The sequence below is a fragment of the Hyla sarda genome, chromosome 6 (assembly GCF_029499605.1).
Source record: "Hyla sarda isolate aHylSar1 chromosome 6, aHylSar1.hap1, whole genome shotgun sequence".
Lineage (NCBI taxonomy): Eukaryota > Metazoa > Chordata > Amphibia > Anura > Hylidae > Hyla > Hyla sarda.
This window is the reverse complement of record NC_079194.1, coordinates 64,348,680-64,369,854: the sequence shown is the minus strand read 5'-3', so window position 1 is coordinate 64,369,854 and position 21,175 is coordinate 64,348,680. Positions and strand designations below refer to the sequence as shown.

Sequence of the window (21,175 nt, the reverse complement as noted above, 5' to 3'; positions counted from 1 at the left end):
TGAGAACAATCCATGACACTGGCAGGCCTCAGCTTTGCCAAGGGGGCAGTGCATGCTATAAATTCTGCAGGGTGCCCAAAGTTTTGCAGACGACATTTTTTTGTTTTCTGTTATTTTGAAAGTGTAAATGATGGAAATAAAATCTAACTTTTGTTGACATATTATAAGAATGTCTCATCTGTAATGTGATGCCTTTTGGAGATGTTTCCATCTTTCCTTGGCTTCTTTAGGCACATTGATGCAAATTTTTACCTGGGGTGCCCAAACTTTTGATCCCCACTGTACACAGGAGTCACGTCTGGGGCCAGGCCGTTGCTGTAATTCAGTTTCAACATTAGGTATTTATCACAGTAATTTTAAAAGATTTTTGCAATAAATTGTACATAAAATGAGCAAATCAAGGGGAGCACTGTTTTCCCTCACTTTAGATGAAATCAGCTTCTGTTAAGGGCAAAAAATTTTTTGGGCCTAACATGGACTGTTAGTATGTTACATGGGGATGCACACTAAGACAGTGTTTCCGAACCAGGGTGCCTCCAGCTGTTGCAAAACTACAACTCCCAGCATGCCCAGACAGCCTTTGGCTGTCCGGGCATGCTAGGAGTTGTAGTTTTGCAACAGCTGGAGGCACCTTGGTTTGGAATCACTGCCCTAAGAGCATGCTCACATTTGCTTATTTTGCTGCAGGTTTTATACTGTGGATTTTCTGCACGTTTGAACATACCTTAAAGGGGTGGGAAACCTTTTTTTTTTTTTTTTTTTTTTTTTTTTTTTTTTTTTTTATCAACTGGTGCCAGAAAGTCAAACAGATTTGTAAATTACTTCTATTAAAAAATCTTCACCCTTCCAGTTCTTATTAGCAGCTATATGCTACAGAGGAAATTCTATTCTTTTTGAATTTCTTTTTTTGTTTTGTCCACAGTGCTCTCTGCTGACACCGTCTCAGGAACTGTCCAGAGCAGGAGAAAATCCCCCTAGCAAACTTATGCTGCTCCGGACAGTTCCTGACACGGACAGAGGTGTCAGCAGAGAGCACTGTGGACAAGACCAAAAAGAAATGAAAAAAAAAAAAGAATAGAATTTCCTTTGTAGCATACAGCTGCTAATAAGTACTGGAAGGATAAAGCTTTTTTTTTTATTTTTTTTTTTTTTTTTTTATAGAAGTAATTTACAAATCTGTTTAACTTTCTGGCACCAGTTCATTTAATAATAAAAATAAAAAAAAAATAAAAGGTTTCCACCTGAGTACCCCTTTAAGGGCTCATCCACACTGCGGACACTCTGCTGTGGAAATCAACTTGCAGGAGAGTCTGATTGTTTTCAATGGGATTCTGCAGAATCACCGCTTCGGAACTCCACTGACGTAAAGTACGTCCGCTCCAAAAAATGAACATGTTTACAGTGTGTGCATATTTGATGCGCAGGATTTTATGCTGCAGATTTCAATGTAAAGTAAATGACTAAACATAGCATCAAATATGCGCAGGATACTGTACGTGTATATAGACCCTTGGGCAGAACTTTGCTGGACTGCATTACTGTCTATGAGACGGTGAACGACGGCACGGTGCTACCACCAAAGATTTGCCGGAGCTCGCCTTTAGCCAGCGGAATGTTTGCAGTGTAAACAAGCCCTAAATGTAGTCTATTATACTTTTGTTTTCCGCAAATAAAACGTATGTTGACAAGCAGACTATGGCTATGCCACTATATATTTTAGAAGACATTTTTGACAGTATTACAGTGTATACTTACAGGTAAAATGTGATGTGAACCGCTCTTTATTTAAGGAAAGATGAAAAAGTCATAAAAGTGAGTTTTAAGTGCAGCTTGTGAGCGGATTCACTAGATACAGTGGTCCCTCAAGTTACAATATTAATCGGTTCCAGGACGACCATTGTATGTTGAAACCATTGTATGTTGAGACCATAACTCTATGGAAACCTGGTAATTGGTTCTGTAGCCACCAAAATGTCATCCAAAAATTAGAGAAAGTGACGATTAAAGAAAAATAAATAGATAACTAATATAGATAAAGCAAATCCTTACATATAAAAGTCAGAAAGATCTACTGGAAGCTGTAAATCACTGTCTGTTTCAGTGTTTTCCAACCAGGGTGCCTCCAGCTGTTGCAAAACTACAACTCCCAGCATGCCCGGACAGCCAAAGGCTGTCCGGGCATGCTGGGAGTTGTAGGTTTGCAACAGCTGGAGGCCCCCTCGTTGGGAAACACTGGTCTATGTAGAGGACAGGAGCTTCTTCAGGGTCCTGTACAGAACAAGCAATGTCCTAAAAAAAGTAAAATGGAGCCACCCTTACTTGGTGTCCAAAGGAGCAGGTAACCCTGGTACAGGTAAAGAGTACAGAACATGTAATACCTCCCTGTACTTTAGGGGGCGCTACCAGACACCAGTCAGTGCATACGCTTCAGGAATACAGGGGTTTTACCAGTGAATGCCCATTCTGATTGGTAAGTTCTTCCGGCCATTGACACGTTTCACAGATCTGGACTGTCCGTAGCATTGTATGTTGAGACCAAAAAAGACCATTGTATGTTGAAAATATTGTATGTTGAGGCCATTGTAAGTTGAGGGATCACTGTACGAGCAAATAGAGCTTCCCTTACAATGAGTATTGTGCTGGAGATCAAGTCATCACTATGCCGCCTCTACTTTATATGGCCCAGTTATGCGGTAAAATACTGTAAAATTCCCTGACTACAAGCTGTCACCAGAACAGCGAGAACCGGGAGAATGCAAGGGAGATGAGTGATGGAGATAAATGCGGCTCCGTATCATCGTCTGAAGCCGCACAGGGAAACAATGTGACAGCAAAAGAAAAGGAGGAGGAGGAGGAATTTAAATACAAACTTGGAATATATGAATGTCAAACCAGATGATGATTCCTATTGGCAGCAACATTACTATGGTTTATAGTGAAGAAAGGAAAATAATCATCAAATACGCAGAGAGGAGGTAAATGTCATGCAGTGATCTGCGAGAAGCTTCTGTTGTGACTCACCAGTTTTATGGCAGCAAATGATTAAAGGGGTATTCCAGGAAAAATCTTTTAATTTTTTTTATATCTATATCAACTGGCTCCAGAAAGTTAAGCATATTTGTAAATTACTTCTATTAAAAAAATCTAAATCCTTCCAGTAGTTATCAGCTGCTGAAGTTGAGTTGTGCTTTTCTGTCTGACAACAATGCTCTCTTCTGAAACCTCTGCTTGTCTCAGGAACTGTCCAGAGTAGGAGCAAATCCCTATAGCAAACTTTTAATGCTTCAGACAGTTCTTGAGACAGACAGGTGTCAGCAGAGAGCACTGTTGTCAGACAGAAAAGAACTCAACTTCAGCAGCTGGTAACTATTGGAAGGATTAAAGGGGTACTCCGCCCCTAGACATCTTATCCCCTATTCAAAGGAAAGGGGATAAGATGTCTGATCGGGGGGGGGGGGTCCCACCACTGGGGACCCCCGTGATCTCGGCTGCGGCACCCCGCTTTCATCACTGCACAGAGCAAACTCGCTCTGTGCATAATGACTGGCCATACAGGGGCCGGAGCATTGTGACGTCACGGCTCCGCCCCTCATGAAGTCACGGCCTGCCTCCTTAATGCAAGTCTATGGGAGGGGGCGGCCACCACGCCCCTCCCATAGACTTGTATTGAGGGGGTGGAACGTGACATCATGCGGAGGTTGGAGCTGTGATGTCACGATGCTCCGGCACCTGTATGGCCAGTCATTATGCACAGAGCGAGTTTGCTCTGTGCAGTAATGACAGCGGGGTGCTGCAGCCGAGATCACCGGGGGTCCCCAGCGAACAGACATATTATCCCCTATCCTTTGGGTAGGGGGTAAGATGTCTGGAGGCGGAGTACCCCTTTAAGATTTTTTTTTTTTATAGAAGTAATTTACAAATCTGTTTAACTTTCTTGAGCCAGTAGATATAAAAAAAATAATAAATAAAGTAGATATAAAAAATAAAAATAAAAAAAAGTTTTTCCTGGAATACCCCTTTAAGGATATCACAGAATACACAAAAGAATAAACTATTTACATGAACACAAAAGCATATTTTTTTATTATTAAAAAGTTTGATTTGTTAACATTTCAAAGCAGTTTTAATGCATACTGACTTTCATGTATCCAGTCAGACAACCATTTAGCAAACTTAGGCTATGTTCCTCACAGAGTTGACACAAATCTAGTGCGCCCATTTTGGATACGTTTCTGCAACCAGGCTTTCTGACCTGGATTCTGCATCAGAGAAATTACAATTTTTTTTTTGTTTGTGTGTTTGTTTTTTAAAGTGTTGGAAAAAAAATCTGCACAGTTGTTCCTTGCATTTTTCATGCCTATTCCTTATGACAAATACTGACAAAAAAAAGATCTTAGATGACAGATGGAGTTTAGCAAGGCTCTTTTCCTACCTCATGCATACAGCAAACATATTCATAGACAAAGGCCAAAAAAAGTGCTATTTTAGCTTCCGTTCTGATGGTTCCCATTTTCCTGCTATAAGGGATAGCACAGATGTGCGCACTACTCAGTACAGCAGGATAGTGTAAAAATGTACACCACATAGTATATGTTTTTTTTTTTACGTCTACGTATGATGGATGTTACATTGTAGCATCCGTCATAGTTATACAGCAGAGGTATCCGATAGGGGTTCCCCCGACAACGCAAAAACCTGGTGTGAAACCAGCCTCGACTCGTTAATACGAACGGAATTATTTGCAGATTTTCCGCTGCGTGTTTGAAAAGGGGCTGGCTCTCCACAGCAGATTTCTGGCTGCGGAAATTCCACTACAGAAAATCCGCCACAAGCCGCATTAAAGTCAATAAGGTCTGCGGCGGATTTTCCGCAGAGGAAACTTTGCAGCCGAAAATCTGCTACGGCAAGCCGCAGAGAGCCCGCCTCCTTTCAAGCACGCAGCGGGAAACCCGCAAATAAACCCAATCCTGTGAACGAGCCCTAAGGGTACATGCATACGCTCACATGTGCAAATTTTGCTGCAGTTTTTTTTTTTTTACAGCAGAGTTTGCTACCCATTAAGTCAATGAGTTACAAAATCAGCTGTGAAATATCTGCAAAAAAACACAAGTGAACGTACCCTTAGGGAAACTTCACATGTATGAATCTTTCACAAATTTTCCACAGTGGAAAATTCTCAGCAGATTACGCCGAGTTCAATGTGGTCTGCTGCAGCTAAAACCCGCAGCCAAAATCTCGCAAAAGATCCGCTCTGTGGACGTATCCATAGGTTGGAGCTTCCGCTTGGCGTTTCTTTTTTAGAATATTGTCGCTGCAGTTTTTGAGCCAAACCTAGGAATGGATACAAAAGATATGGGAAATATAAAGGAAGGAATTTCTGAGTTAACAGAAGGGGGGGGGGGGGGGGGGGGGGGAGGGTCTTTTCATCATCTCTTGGCTGTAGTGAAGAGTGGCTACAAGGAGCGCCTCTTACTCTGGTGAACGTGTCCTGTCCTGCATCACAAAGACAATTTACTAATGTGAACGGGCAGTATGTCATACCTAGCTTCTCCTGTGATGTGCTACACAAAAACGCTACACTTGCTGCCAGATCTGAGAACAGCTGGCCATATGGGGACATATTGTGAATTTATTGTCAAAAGACCCTAAAAAGTACAGTGGTCCCTCAAGTTACAATATTAATCGGTTCCAGGTCGACCATTGTATGTTGAAACCATTGGAAAGATCTGCTGGGAGCTGTAATCACTGCCTATGTAGAGGACAGGAGCTTCTTCAGGGTACTGTACAGAACACGCAATGTCCTAAAAAAGTAAAATGGAGCCGCCCTTACTTGGTGTCCAAAAGAGCAGCTAACTGTGGCACAGGTAAAGAGTAGTATAGAACATGTAATACCTCCCTGTACTGTAGGGGGCACTACCAGACAGGAATTCAGTGCATACGCTTCAGTAATACAGGGGTTTTACCTGTGAATGTCCTGATTGGCCAGTTCTTCCAGCAATTGACACGTTTCACAGATCAGGACTGTCTGTAGCATTGTATGTTGAGTCTGGTTTCAAGTTACAATGGTGGAGAAAAGACCATTGTAGGGCTGGGCCGTATACCGGGTCATATCGAATAACGTTTTTTTTGGGCTGTACGATATGAATTTTCCCCTATACCGCAATACCGGTTGGGCCCCTCCCCCTCGGGAATGTATTATCAGCCTAGTGCAGCGCTGTCCCCACATCGGGGAACTAACCCTATGTTACACGCCAGCCGGCTTCTTACATGACAGTGGGCTCAGCCTATCAGTGGCCGGGGCGGGGCATCGCTCCGGCCGGTGATAGGCTGACGGCTGTCCTCCCCTGTCCCCAGCGTGCGGCCGAGGTGGGTGAGTTAAAAGTTTATTTTCTGTATCTTTTGCATCCCGGTCAAAGGGATACAGCGTACAGCAATGGTCTCCAACCTGCGGACCTCCAGCTGTTGCAAAACTACAACTCCCAGCATGCCCGGACAGCCGTTGGCTGTCCGGGCATGCTGGGAGTTGTAATTTTGCAACAGCTGGAGGTCCGCAGGTTGGAGACCACTGGCATACAGTGAGTTGGGGGGCGAAGTCGAACACCGCGCGCGGGTCACATGTTTGGGGCGGGGGGGGGGGGGGATCAGAGCATCGCTGGCGGGTCACATGATTTGGGGGGGGGGGGGGGGTGAAAATATTGTTATATACCGTGGAACCGCCGTAAGTTGAAAAAATACCGTGATACACATATTTGGTCATACCGCCCAGCCCTAGACCATTGTAGAATATATTGAGGCCATTGTAATTTGAGGGATCACTGTAGTCATTAAGAGGTGACGTCTTACAGATATCATAGAGGGGAATGCCTTACATTGGAGACCCTTCAATGAATCAGTGACGTTCAAGTAGTACATGACAACAGTGTATTTGAATGGACGGCCAGTAATACTGGATGGAGCCACCGCGATCACAACAGCCGGCTGTCAGGGATTAGGAGGCAGAGCCAAGGTAACAGTGGTATATGTGATGTTTGATGAAGGCGGCATACTGGCACAGACTGGTTGGGAGACCGTGCCATTGCTTTGATTCCGAGTAGCATACAAAGTGTATAGTCCAAACTGCCTTCACAAACAAAAAGTGCCCAACAACCAATGACATACATGCAGAGTACATAAGAAAAATATTCTCAAGTAATAAACTAAACTGACGTAGGGGAATCACTTCTATGCCTCCCGTTGATTTTTATATCGTTTTTATACTGTGACAATTTACTTTTTGACCTCTGCAGATGAGGCGTTGAGGTGGTCCTACTGTGATCACACAGAAAGTTGATGTATGTCAGTATACACAGGACCTTCCATGCTGGGGATGGCTGTGTGTCATTACAGCCAAAGCGGATATCCAGCTGCGGTCTTTGGATGCAACTTACAACGCATTCGGAAGGTTTGTTATGTTGTCATCATTCTGCACTTTTTACTCCATAATATTAGAAAATACTATTTCCACTTCGTCATCATGCGGTATTAAGTGGTGAATGATGGGGGGAAAACCTTTTATTTATTCTTATTTTAGCACAAGGCCGCAACATAACAAAACGTGATCAAATTAAGAGGGTATGAAAACTTTTAGAATGCATTGTACATGCTATTTATTATGGTCAACATAAGATCATTGACTGACACTTTGCTGCACTGCCTAAAGGGAAGCACAGTAATGCAAGATTTTACACTATTCCAATTGGTTGTAAGCGAGCAGGATTACAATAGAACAAATAACTAAGTCACTGAACAGTTAAAGAGTACCTGTCATGATCTTGTTACATTTTATAATCCTTCCAGTTCACTGCTCCCATCATGATAATCTACCCCCTGCCTTAATTTTTTATTATTTGTTAGTTTTCTACCTTGATATTGTTCTGTATTTTCTGCTCAATCAGATTCACAGGGGAGAACTTCCTCCCTCACTCTGCTACAAACAGCTCAGAGCAGTCCAGTGTGAGATGAGCTCTGATTGGATAAGGCTGCACACTCCAGACTGTATTTGCTGATTTTGGACTTCTGCCAGGCTAGCAGGAGTCCAAAATCTGTGCAAGAGATGGGAGGAAATGTGCTCTGGACAAGTAGGGAGACACCTAGTGGCAGCTACGACATAGAAAATGTAATTATCATTTTTTTTTAAACAAAGTACATTAGAAAGATTTTAGAAAGATTTACCATAAGGAGTGCAATAGCAAAAATTTGTTTTAATGAGAGTGCCCATTTAACCTAAAAACTTGATTCAAACAAACAATAGGTCATTTTTTGATGACACATTCCCTTTAAAAGGGCATTACTCTCTCAAAGAGATGGTATATTGGTAGGTTATGCAGAGCAAATGGATAGCAGCTTCAGCTCATCCCCCATCGGCCAGGCCGCACTCTGACTGTGCAAGGCAGCACAACTTGTAGAATGGAGAAACAGGAATTTGTCCAGCGCAGGTCTCATGCAAAAGATAATTCTTTATTGAAGACTAAAAGCCATATACAGGAGTATAAAGTGACACGTTTCAGGTGCGGTAGAAGCACCCTTAATCGTACAGGCTTCTAACGCACCTGAAACACATCACTTTATACTCCTGTGCATGGCTTTTAATCTCTCTCTCATTATATATATATATATATATATATATATATATATATATATATATATATATATATATAGATAGATATATATATATATATATATACAAAAAAAGAGGATTGCAGCAGCACACATTGGTCAAAAAAATTGAGGCTCTTAGCGCACTTTTTGATCAAAACGTGTCCCCCATCCACCACGGGGAGGTGGCCTCATTTAGGATGGGAACCTAGCACAAATTCTGAGATAAATATATATATATATATATATATATATATATATATATATATATATATATATATCTCAATGGCCCTCATTTACTAAGAGTGTTGTGTAGGTTTCTTTGTGGGTTTTAATTCCCTACAATTTATTTTCCACGGTATTTACTAAGGTTTCCCTACATTTTCCACTTTCCCTATACTTTGCATTTTTTACACATGCTCTGATCTGTCTGGTTTTCCTCAGCTCAAATCCACCACATTTTATGTGGAAACCTTAGTAAATATGTTGGGTTTTTGTGAAAATGTCGGGAACACGCCCCTTTTTGGAGGCCACACTCCCTTTTCCCGGCGACCGTGCCCCTTTTTCGGGTTTTCTTAGCAAAATAGAGAGTTAGTCGGGGTTTTTTCAATTCTGGTGCAAATTCTGGCGCAAAATCTGGCGCAGACAGAATTTCTGGCGCAATGCGACACAATCTGGCGCAGAACCTGAAAAAACATGTCGGGTTTGCAATAGTAAATGAGGGCCAATGTGTGCGTATATATATGTGTGTATGTTCCAGCATCACGTCCAAACGGCTAAAGATATTAACATGAAACTTGGCACACACGTTACGTATATGTCAACAACAAACATAGGATAGGTGATTTAACCCTTACTCACACCCATTTGCCAGGGTCAGGGTTTTTGTTTAAAGGCCCATACAGGTCTATAGGAAATATAGGTTACTGCAGAACTTCCAAACGGCTGGATATATTTTGAGAATACTTGGTTCCATGTTACTTATATGTCCACTTAAAATATAGGATAGTTAAATTAACCCTTAACTATCCCCATTTGTGAGTGTGTGGGTTTTTGTTTAAAGTCCCATGCAAATCAATGGGAAATGTATGATCCCACATAACCTCCGTATGGCTGTAGATATTTCAATAATACCTGGTACACATATTACTTATGTGTCAAATAAAAATATATGATAGTTAAATTAACCCTTACCTACACCCTTATATAAAAGATGGGTTTTTGTTTCAAGTCCCATGCAAGTTTATGGGACTTCGAGTACCTTACTCCACAAGCTCTGCTCTGCGTCTCCTGGTGAATGTGTCAATCCGGCTTGCAAGCCACACCCCATCTCACAAAGCCATGCCTGCATTTTAAGCCCCACCCCTTTTATTATATACCCATTTTGTGCATCGGTCTGGCTTGCAAATCACACCCAGTCCCACAAAGCCACGTACCCTTCTTTTTTCAGCTTACAATATTTTCATCACAAATCAGTCCCACCTGAGGACATGATGTGAGGACATGATATGGGGACGGGACAGGGGGTCCAGACATGAGGACAAGACATGAGGAAAAGATATGGGGTTGGGATATGACAACAATATATGAGGGTGGGATATTAAGTCAAAAGCTTCCTCCTTTGTTGATTTTCTTCCCCAACAAGGATTAGGAAGGAAAAATTGGGCAATGCCGGGTACTCAGCTAGTATTCAATAAAGAATTATCTTTTGCATGAGACCTGCACTGGACAAATTCCTGTTTCTCCATTGGTAGGTTATGCCATCACTTGATGATCCTGAGATGATAATCTTGATGATTCTTAGAATAAGGGGTGTACAGTTCTGATATAGCGCTACATCTACTGAGTTTTTTCCCTGCACAACCACACTTCAGGATGTGTAGGGTACTGCAGCTAGCACTATTCACCTGAATGGGGTTATGCTGCAGTTTACTTTAAGCAGAGTGGCTGCTGGGCAGGGTACGAAAAGTGAAAGGGATACTAGCGCTGTGTCCCCTTCATTCACATAAATGATGGGGGGAGGATCCTAGAAGTTGAATACCAACCAATCCTTAAGTGATGGCATAGCCTAGTAGCCTAGCGATATTAGAGATGAACACATTTTTTAATCATTGTGTAATTTTTATTAGATTGTGTAATTCTATTTTTATTGCTTATATAAAATAAAAGGAAATCTTGCATTTTTTTTTTATTCTGAGCACTAAGCCTAATAACTGAGCAGTCATCCTATTAATATTAGGGGCAGGATTACAATGAAATGTAACATCAATAAATAGGATAACATAGGATCCACCATTCACAATAGGAGATAGTCACAGCTCCTGTCCTATCAGCAAAGGTCACAGAGCATTCCCACAACATTGAGTCAATGAATCATCTTCAAAGCTCTAGGTTCCTATGGTCCATGTGACTGCTGTAAAGCATATCTCTAAAAGTTGTAAACAGATATCGGCCCCATATACAGAAAACAAAATCTACAATCAGAAATGAAAACAAATTAGAAAAAATACTTAATTATCTGGTTTTAATTAGTAAACCATAAAAATACAGGGGATATATTCCCTTTAAAATGTATCAGGGCTATCATAAATCTTTCAGCCTCACACAGGCTCAGTGCTCTACCTTCCTTCTGTGAGCTTCTCAGACTTCAGTCTAATTAAAGATATTAATTAAAATCTCCAAGGAGGATTTCACAGTCACCGAGATGTATCCAACGGCAAACCTCAATCACATTGTTTGCTAAAATGTGCCTGGCATAAAGAACAGGTATTTAAGCTCATTTACCATACTGTGGCCTGGCGCCATCCATTATTTTCTCCATGTCCTTCTTGGTTCCACAGAGCAAAAACATTAGAAAAAAAAATGTATTAAAGTATAAATTATGGGTTAAGGATATTAGCAGTTGCTATGAGTTTAGTGATACAGGGGCAGCAAAACCTCCCTCACACTGTCTGCAGGCATGCTACGGTCTTTTCCCAAGCAAAGAAGGACACAAAAAAAAAAAAAACCCAAATCCTTATTATCAATATGTGGCCTTTGCTGAAAAATAAGTAGATTTCATGTTGTGCATTTTTATTATTCTTCCCCCTACAAAAAAAGCAGCTTTTTAGACTATAAAATGGGCATTTTCAGAATCAAAAAACTTTTTATATATTGTACATCTTGGCAAAACATTAAACTTTGTAATATACTTAATAGAACAACTCCTTTTTATAGAAAAGATGTCTTTTTAAATAAAAAATGTAATAAATAAATATACCACTAGGGGTCCCCTTTATCATCAAGTGTATAATCCTGCCTGGCTACAGAATCATCTTTTTCCCAGCTGAAGCACAGGCTGGACAAAGCCCAATAAGTAAGGACTGGACTAGCACTCCTCTGTGCTCACTCCTGTCCTATCAGACTGCAACATAAAAACAGAGAGGAGGGGGTCACAGAGCAGCCTGCAGTGATTGGTTAAGGAGACCAGCACAGCAGAGCAGATTTAGAGAGGAAGTGAATGCATGGTGAGTGAGGGGGGGCTCAGTGCTTGCCTTAGACATGCCCCTTTCCTGAGCAGTGGATAACACTGACCAACCTCACTGTGACCTAGCACTGAGCATTAATATCAATGATCCACCTTGTACAGCCTGCCAGAAGGCAGACTATGCCAATGGATCCCAGAAAAGCTGCACGAAGGAGGTAAGGAAAACTTCTGTCGCCATCTTGACTCATCGGATGCCTGCAATCGCGCTGCGCATGGTCCCATGAGTCTAAAAAAGAAAAACCTTAATGCTTTAAATGTCGTGATCAGTATTAATCACGACATCTAAAGGGTTAACGGCAGACATAAAAATTGTCTCTAATGTAATGTCAGCCATTAGCATCGGGTCCCTGGCTGCTGATAGCTGTCTAGGAAGTGAGCGTAGATCCTGCACTCGCTTTATACTCCCGTTGCCTCTTAGGACGTACATGTACATCCTGGGTGCTAAGTATTAGGCAGGCAGGGAACACATGTACATTTTTCTTAATGCTAAGTGCCAATTAACAAATTCTACATTTCTAATTTGTTTCTAATTTCTGATTAAAATGCATTACATTTTTTGTCCATTATTATGGGGCTGCCATCTTGCCTGAGCTGGTTTTAACAGCATTTAGGGATATGTTTTATAGCAAGCCCCATGGGCATAGGCAACAATAGACAGGACTTGTCCTATTCCCACGAATTAGAAACCTTACTGGGAGTGTTCTATGACCTTTGCAAAGAGAGAGGCGCTGAGCTGTGAGCATCACTTGCTGTGTGATCTATACATTGTTGTCACCCTTCATTGTACTCCTCGCTGTGATGAGAAGTAGGTAACTACAAAAAAAAAGATCTTTACAGAACAGGAAATGTCAGATTTATATAAGGCCTAGAGGCCAGACTGAAAACTCCAAGATTCTAGCATTATTTTTTTACATAGCAAAATGGAAAATTAGAAGAAAAAAACACCAAAAATTCTTTAAAAATATGTTTATTATAAAAGGTTGATATGAACATTTTCTGATGGCACGTTCCCTTTAATACTGGCTAAACACATGGACTAATTCCATCAATCACATGCTTGATTATATAAAATACAGCCCCATATGTACCCGGCGCTGCCCGTTTTTTCTAGGGATCGACTGATATCGTTTTTTTAGGGCCGATACCGATAATCGGTGGAGGTTAGGGCCGATAGCGATAACTTATACTGATATTCCTGTATAAGTTATCGGCAATTTATCCCCCCGCGACACCGCTGCAGATCATTGATTTAAAGCGGGTGCTTTAAATCAATGCACTGGAGTGGCTTTTGCGCTGCCATAAGCCGCCGCCGCCACCCGCTTCTCTCCACCTGCCTGTCCGGGGGTCCTGAGACCTATCACCGCCACCGCTCCCCCCGCCGCACTGCGACCGCCGCCGCACCGCACCATCCCCCATCCACGGTTTTATAATTACCTGTTCCCGGGGTCCACTCCACATCTGGCTCCGGTGGCGTCCTACTGAACTGTCACTGTGCACACTGACGGTGACGTCACGTCGCGCACGTCACGTCACTGTGCACAGCGTAACGCAAGATCGCAGCAGGAGCAAGAAGTAGCGTGGGCTCCGGGAACAGGTAATTATAAAACCGGGAATGGGGGGAGGCAATGGGGCCGGGGCGGTGGGGGGTGCGACGCGGGGTGGTGGGTCGGGGCGGTGCATTATCAGCAAGGTAATTGCCGATACCAATCATGCCCAAAATCGTGATTATCGGCCGATAATATCGGCCATACCGATAATCGGACGATCCCTAGTTTTTTCCTACCTTATCCTTGTAGGGGAGGAAAAGAAACAAAGGAGGAAGCTGACCCCATATCACGACCCCAAATCCCCTCTTCATATTCCAACCTCATATTTTGTTCTCATATCTCGACCCCACATCCTGACCTCTAAAATTATGTTTACCATAAAAGGTTGATATGAACATTTTCTGATGGCACGTTCCCTTTAATACTGGCTAAACACATGGACTAATTCCATCAATCACATGCTTATTTATATAAAATACAGCCCCATATGCTACCAGCTCGGAATAGCAGAGACAGCAGGGGACGTACACATCCAATTTTCCTGGCAGTGCCCACTGGAATACATACAGATTTTATCATCTGCTCCGCAAAATGTTACAAGCTCATAAACCTTTATGGTGACTTATGGGAAATTATTGCTCACAAACAGGGCCAGTATTACATTAATGAACAACACACATTGCATCTATTAGTTGTAATATAATGTGAATATTTCCACCATGTAAACTTATAGCAGTGTTTCCCAACCAGGCTGCCTCCAGCTGTTGCAAAACTACAACTCCCAGCATGCCCGGACAGCCAAAGGCTGTGCGGGCATGCTGGGAGTTGTAGTTTTGCAACAGCTGGAGGCAGCCTGGTTGGGAAACACTGACCTATAGGAACCTTTTTATACTATCAGTAGACATAGGTTTGGATCAGATATAGGGACCAAGTAGTAAGAACACAGGGGGGGGGGGGGTAATCAGAAACTGTCTAATTCTGTGTAAACTTAGACTAGACAGTCTAAGAATGTACCGGATTCAGTGATCCAGGGAGCTTGCAAGTCTGGAACATCTCTAGGGCATGTTCACACGGACAAAATCAGCATGATTTAGTTAGGCGAAAAAGGCTCAATGGGAAGAGTATGGTGTTTTTTCATTTTTTTTGCTTTTTTTTTGGTTATTGATTAAATCTGAAAATCAACTGGAGTAACCTAAATACCTAATAAGAGGACTCACCTACTCCTCACTTACTTACCCCTTACCCCCCTCCAAACCACTCTGTTGTGGGACATGTTCTGTGTATAGGGCGTTTTGTTCAGTAGCGGTAGATAAGTAATATTTAATCATTGTATGGTGGTAATATTTGCTGCTGATATTATATTGTGTGTGGGGCACTTAGGTGGCATTATTCTGTGTGTGTGGGGGGGGACTACAGGGGCAATATACTGTGTGTAGGACATAGGGGGCAGTATACTGTGTGAGGGCACTTAGAAGACAAAATACTGTGTTGTTAAAGGGGTACTCTGGTGAAAAATATATCTTTTTTTTTTTTAACAACTGGTGCCAAAATTTTAAACAGATCAGTAAATGTCTTCTATTTAAAAAAGCTTGATCCTTCCAGTACTTATTAGCTGCTGTATGCTACAGAGGAAGTTGTGTAGTTCTTTTCAGTCTGACCACAGTGCTCTCTGCTGACACCTCTGTCTGTGTCAGGAACTGTCCAGAGTAAAAGCAAATCCCCATAGCAAACCTCTCCTGCTCTGAACAGTTCTTGACACAGACAGAGGTGTCAGCAGAGAGCACTGTGGTTAGACAGAAAAGAACTACACAACTTCCTGTGGAGCATACAGCAGCTCATAAGTATTGGAAGGATTAAGATTTTTAAATAAAAGCAATTTATAAAATCGGTTTAACTTTTTTGGCACCAGTTGATTTAAAAAAATGTGTTTTCCACTTGAGTACCCCTTTAAAGGGGTACTTGGGCAACAATAATTCTTAGCTGCCTATGAGCACATTCCCTAATATACTACAATGGTGTCCCACGTCTCGCTGACTGTAAAATATTTAACAGCAATGTGAGGGAATGGAAGTCTTTTGTAGAGATGCTACGACTCTTTCTAACCCAACTTCACTGTACATGTATAAGCTAAAGCAGTATGGCTTTGTTATATTACTTAGATTTTTTTCTTTTATAATTAGGAACACTAAAGGAAATTTCTCCCAGGTCAGCAAAATTTTCCCTAAGGCTGGCCCTGCTCTCTACCACCAGGTATACAATTTCTGTGTAAAAAAAACTTCCATATGGCAGCTGGATCCAGCAGGAGAATTTAAAAAACAGCTGCTGAAGCACTCTCGCTAGACCAGCGCCACACCCCATTCAAGGAGCCGGACAGAGTCCGCTAGTGTACAAAAAAAATAAATAAAGGTCATTATGTAGACAGATATAGCCCTGATAGCTAGCTACCATCACTCATCATACAGATGGCACTACGCAAAACAGTGGGATCTGACAATTATGCCCATCGTTGGTATATGCCCACAGAACTGCTTTATAAATGAACAGTTTCCATGCAGGGAGTCGATATCTTATCATTCTCATAGTTTAACTCTTTCCCAACCCATGACATACATGTACGTCATGGGTCGGCAGCTTACATCTGACAGTAATGACAGACTTCCGCGATCGCACAGAGGTCCGTTTATTTAACTGGTTAAATACCGTGATCTATACAGATCACGGCATTTAAACACTAAATGCCGCTATTCCCTGGTGTCCAGTGATCCCAGTGGGTTGCTTGGGAAGTCCAAGGTCTTACCTGCTCCTCTGCGTCTTCCCTGGCTCTGAGATTGCTTAGGGCTCACTTAGGCAGCCCTTAGCAATCGAGCACTGATTTCATAGATCAATGTAATGCATAAGCCATCTGATAATGGCTTATGATAGGCCTCAAGGGGGGGGCAGAAAATGTGTATAAAAACAGTAAAAAAAAAAAAAAAAATGGGTTTTAAAAATTTTAAAAAGAATCCCTCCCCTAATAAAAATTCAAATCACCCCCCTTTTCCCATTTTTTAAATAAAACACTGTACAAAAAAATACACATATTTGGTATCACCGCGTGTGTAATTGTCCAAACTATTAAATTATGTTTCTGATCCTGTACGGTAAGCGGCGTAAACACAAAAAAATTCCAAAACGCTAAAATTGCTGATTTTTTGTTACATTACATCCAAAAAATGTTAATAAAAAGTGATAAAAAAAAACTGAAATACACAAAAAAGGTACCGTTAAAAACTACAGCTCATAGCACAAAAAGTATACCCTAACAGCTCTGTAGGTGGAAAAATAAAAAAGTTATAGGGGTGAGAACATGGTAATGAACAAAGTTCTAAATTCTTTTTTTTTTAACAATAAAACAAAACAAAAGTATTCAAGTTTGATATCATTGGAATTGTATTAACCCATAGAATAAATAAGGAATGTCAAGTTTACCGTATTTTGAACTCAGAAAAAGTTATTGCCCTACAAAATTGTGGCAATTCCATTTTTTTCAATTTTGCCCTGCATATAATTTTTTTTTTCTGGCTTTGATAAAAAAAATTAAAAAAAAGTGAATCATCGGAAAGTCCAACTCTTTATGCAGAAAATAAGCCCTAAAACAACTTTGTCAGTCGAAAAACAAAAATGTTACGGTCTTAGAATGTAGGGAGGAAAAAAACCATGAGCCAGAAATCAAAATTTGCTGGGTCATGAAGAGGTTAAAGGAATGCTCCAGGCGAAACAAATACATTGGGCCTCATTTACTGTCGGGTTTTTACTAGTGCTAAATGTTGTTTCAGACTTGTAGGATTCTACTCCATTTACTATAGGGATCACAGATTTACAAGTCGTGGAAATTTCCAGCCATTTATTCACAGGATTTTCTGTGAATTCAATAGCAAACAGGTCGGGTTGTGAAACCACGCCCCTTTTTGGCCAGCCAACCCCCCCCCCCCCTTTTACAGACCACACCCCTTTTTTGGCTTTTCACAATGCAATGTCGAGTAAGGCTGGGTTCACACTACGTTTTTGCCATACTGTTTTCAATCCGTTTTTCTAAAGAAAACCGTATGCCAAAAAACGGATGGAACAGTATGGAAAAAAGTAAACCGTATGCGTTTTTAAACAGTATACTGTTTTTAAAAGTGCATACAGTTCCGTCAGTTTTTATAGAAAAAAAACCCATACGTTTTTGAAAATTTTGTCCATTTTTAATGGGAGGGGTCTTGGGTGGGGACTTTAGGATTCAAATGCGCATGTGCAAAGTAAAAACGTATACGTTTTTCCTGTATGGAACCGTATACATGTGCGTTTCCCATTGACGTCCATGTTAAAAAAAACGTATGCGGTTGCAGTTCGGTTTTTAAACCGGAGTGAAAACCGTGGTTGATCACAATTTTGTCTCCGGTTTAAAAACCGTACTGCAACCACATAAGTTTTTTTTTTTTAACATGGACGTCAATGGGAAACGCACATGTATACGGTTCCATACTGGAAAAACGTATACGTTTTTACTTTGCACATGCGCATTTGAATCCTAAAGTCCCCACCCAAGACCCCTCCCATTAAAAATGGACAACATTTTCAAAAACGTATGGGTTTTTTTTCTATAAAAACTGACGGAACTGTATGCACTTTTAAAAACAGTATACTGTTTAAAAACGCATTCGGTTTACTTTTTCCCATACTGTTCCATCTGTTTTTTTGCCATACGGTTTTCTTTAGAAAAACGGATTGAAAACAGGATGGCAAAAATGTAGTGTGAACCCAGCCTTAGTTAGATTTGGTGCACAGTGTCTGGGACATGTTAAAATGTCCAAAATAACTTGGATAAACCTGATAAAAACTAGTGGGTTTTAGCTTAGTGCCATTGTGTGAATCTAAACCAGGGTCATGTACCACCCCTTGACACTCTGCACAAAGAATACCAGTGTGTCACTTCTGCCTGGAGCCTTCCTTTAAAGCAGTGTTTCCCAACCAGGGTGCCTCCAGCTGTTGCAAAACTACAACTCCCAGCATGCCCGGACAGCCAAAGGCTGTCCGGGCATGCTGGGAGTTGTAGTTTTGCAACAGCTGGAGGAGACCTGGTTGGGAAACCCTTGCATTAGATAATTGGCAGCCCATGTTTGTCTAGTGTGCGTGGCACCCGGGCACATACATGGTCCTCACCAATCTAATGAGACGTTTGCCGTGATCGGATTTTACCGGAGTGATCAAGGTAAGGTGTAGGCGCCCAATGGAGACTCCGTAAGAAACGTTTCATATTAATAAAATAGGCTATTTTAACAGCATTTATACAATTATTTTTTAGGAAACGAGTGTAAATTTTGATAGCGACAAATTAGATCTATGCTGAGCACCACTCCAGCCAAGCATGGCTCCATATGGCACACATTTCCAATACAACCTCCAGCTGACAAACAGCTGTAAAGGGAGTGAGCGGCCCGCTTCATAATGCGTCACTAGAGATCTTATTATCGGCCATCTGTATCGTCATGGACCGCATGTTACTGGATTCCAGATGGATGGTAAAATTACAACTTAAAGGGCTACTCCCGTGGAAAACTTTATTTTTTTAAATCAAATGGTGCCAGAAAGTTAAACAGATTTGTAAATTACTTCTATAAAAAAATCTTAATCCTTCCAGTTTTTTTCAGGGGCTGTATACTACAGAGGAAATGCTTTTCTTTTTTGGATTTCTCTGATGTCACGACCACAGTGCTCTCTGCTGACCTCTGCTGTCCATCTTTGGAACTGGAGAAAATCACCATAGCAAACATATGCTGCTCTGGACAGTTCCTAAAATGGACAGCAGAGGTCAGCAGAGAGCACTGTGGTCGTGACATCAGAGAAATCCAAAAAGAAAAGCATTTCCTCTGTAGTATACAGCCCATAAAATGTATTGGAAGGATTATGTCTTTTTAATAGAAGTAATTTACAAATCTGTTTAACTTTCTGGCACCAGTTGATTTAAAAAAAAAAAAAAAAAAAACTTTTCCACAGGAGTACCCCTTTAATATCTCCCATTTTATAGCCAGCACGGAAAGGTCCTCACAGATCATCCCTTACTCTTTGTGATCTCTTACTCTTTGTGACTCTGTATTAATGGCCATTCATCTGAATGGAAGTTATATAGCTCTTCATACAGGTAAAATGTATGTCCAGCAATAACTGATCACCAGGCCTCTGGTAACAGCTATCCCTTAAAGGGGTACTCCGGTGGAAAACATTTTTTTTTTATATCAGCTGGTGCCAGAAAGTTAAACTGATTTGTAAATGACTTCTATTGAAAAATCTTTACCCTTCCAGTACTTTTTAGCGGCTGTATGCTACAGAGGAAATTCTTTTCTGTTTGAAATTATTTTTTGTCTTGTCCACAGTGCTCTCTGCTGACACTTCTGTCCGTGTCAGGAACTGTCCAGAGCAGCATGGGTTTGCTTCGTGGATTTTCTCCTGCTCTGGACAGTTCCTGATACGGACAGAGGTGTCAGCAGAGAGCACTGTGGACAAGACAAAAAATTCAAAAAGAAAAATAATTTCCTCTGTAGCATACAGCCACTAAAAAGTACCGGAAGGGTAAAGATTTTTTAATAGAAGTAATTTACAAATTTGTTTAACTTTCTGGCACCAGTTTCTTTAAAAAAAAATGTGGCGTCACCACTGACCCCGCGACCCACTCTCCCGCCAGAATTTGAAATCTAATGTATATAAATAACTGTATAACATACTGTCTTGCTATAAACCTGAAAAAGAGGGGTGCCCCCTCGAAACACGTTGTTTATTCACGAAATAAAGCCTCAAAAATCTCAACTGACTCAGTGTCATCCTCGGGCGAGCGCCTACGAAGCCATCAAGTCGGATTTTTTCACAGACATCAGTTGAGCCCCGCAAGGCAACCCAGATTCCACATCTGTATTCCTGTACCATCCCGCTTGCTAAGCGGGACCGGTGGCCTCCCGCCACATATACTTAAAGCATACTTAAAGCATTCCACAGTGTTGTGCCTACCAGCACAACACAATAAGGTGAGCACCATTTCATCCTTTTCCCGATTAACCCTTTGAAAATGTACTTCACTATTGGAGCGCCATCTCTGCTCTTTTTTTTCCCTGCTCTCCTTAGCCTTAGAGATGGCAGCAGGGAGGGAGAGGCAGTTGTACACAGTAGCCCGGAGTTTGGATAGTAGGGAAAGCATACATGTAGTACAACTCCCACAGGCTGTAGATAGGGAGAAAAGCACACACAAGGCAGCCAGCAGGGGAGAATCACATGAGATGTGTACAAGTATAGAGAGAGAAAGCAGAGCTTCCACTGCAAATCCTGAACTCTCAGACCTCACATCCAGCATGTAGAACTGGGAGGAATAAACCCACATGAGAAGAATCTGAACCCAGGAGAAGGCTGCAAGCTGAATATCAGAGAGGTCTAAAAATGAAGCATTATTCCTATCTCG

The 21,175-nt window shown here is 41.5% G+C and overlaps 1 protein-coding gene across 1 annotated transcript in view; it reads right to left on the bottom strand.

Annotated features, from left to right (window-relative positions):
* TOM1 (target of myb1 membrane trafficking protein) overlaps positions 1 to 21,175 on the bottom strand; it is a 101,276-nt gene that overhangs the window by 23,529 nt on the left and 56,572 nt on the right. The window lies entirely within an intron of this gene.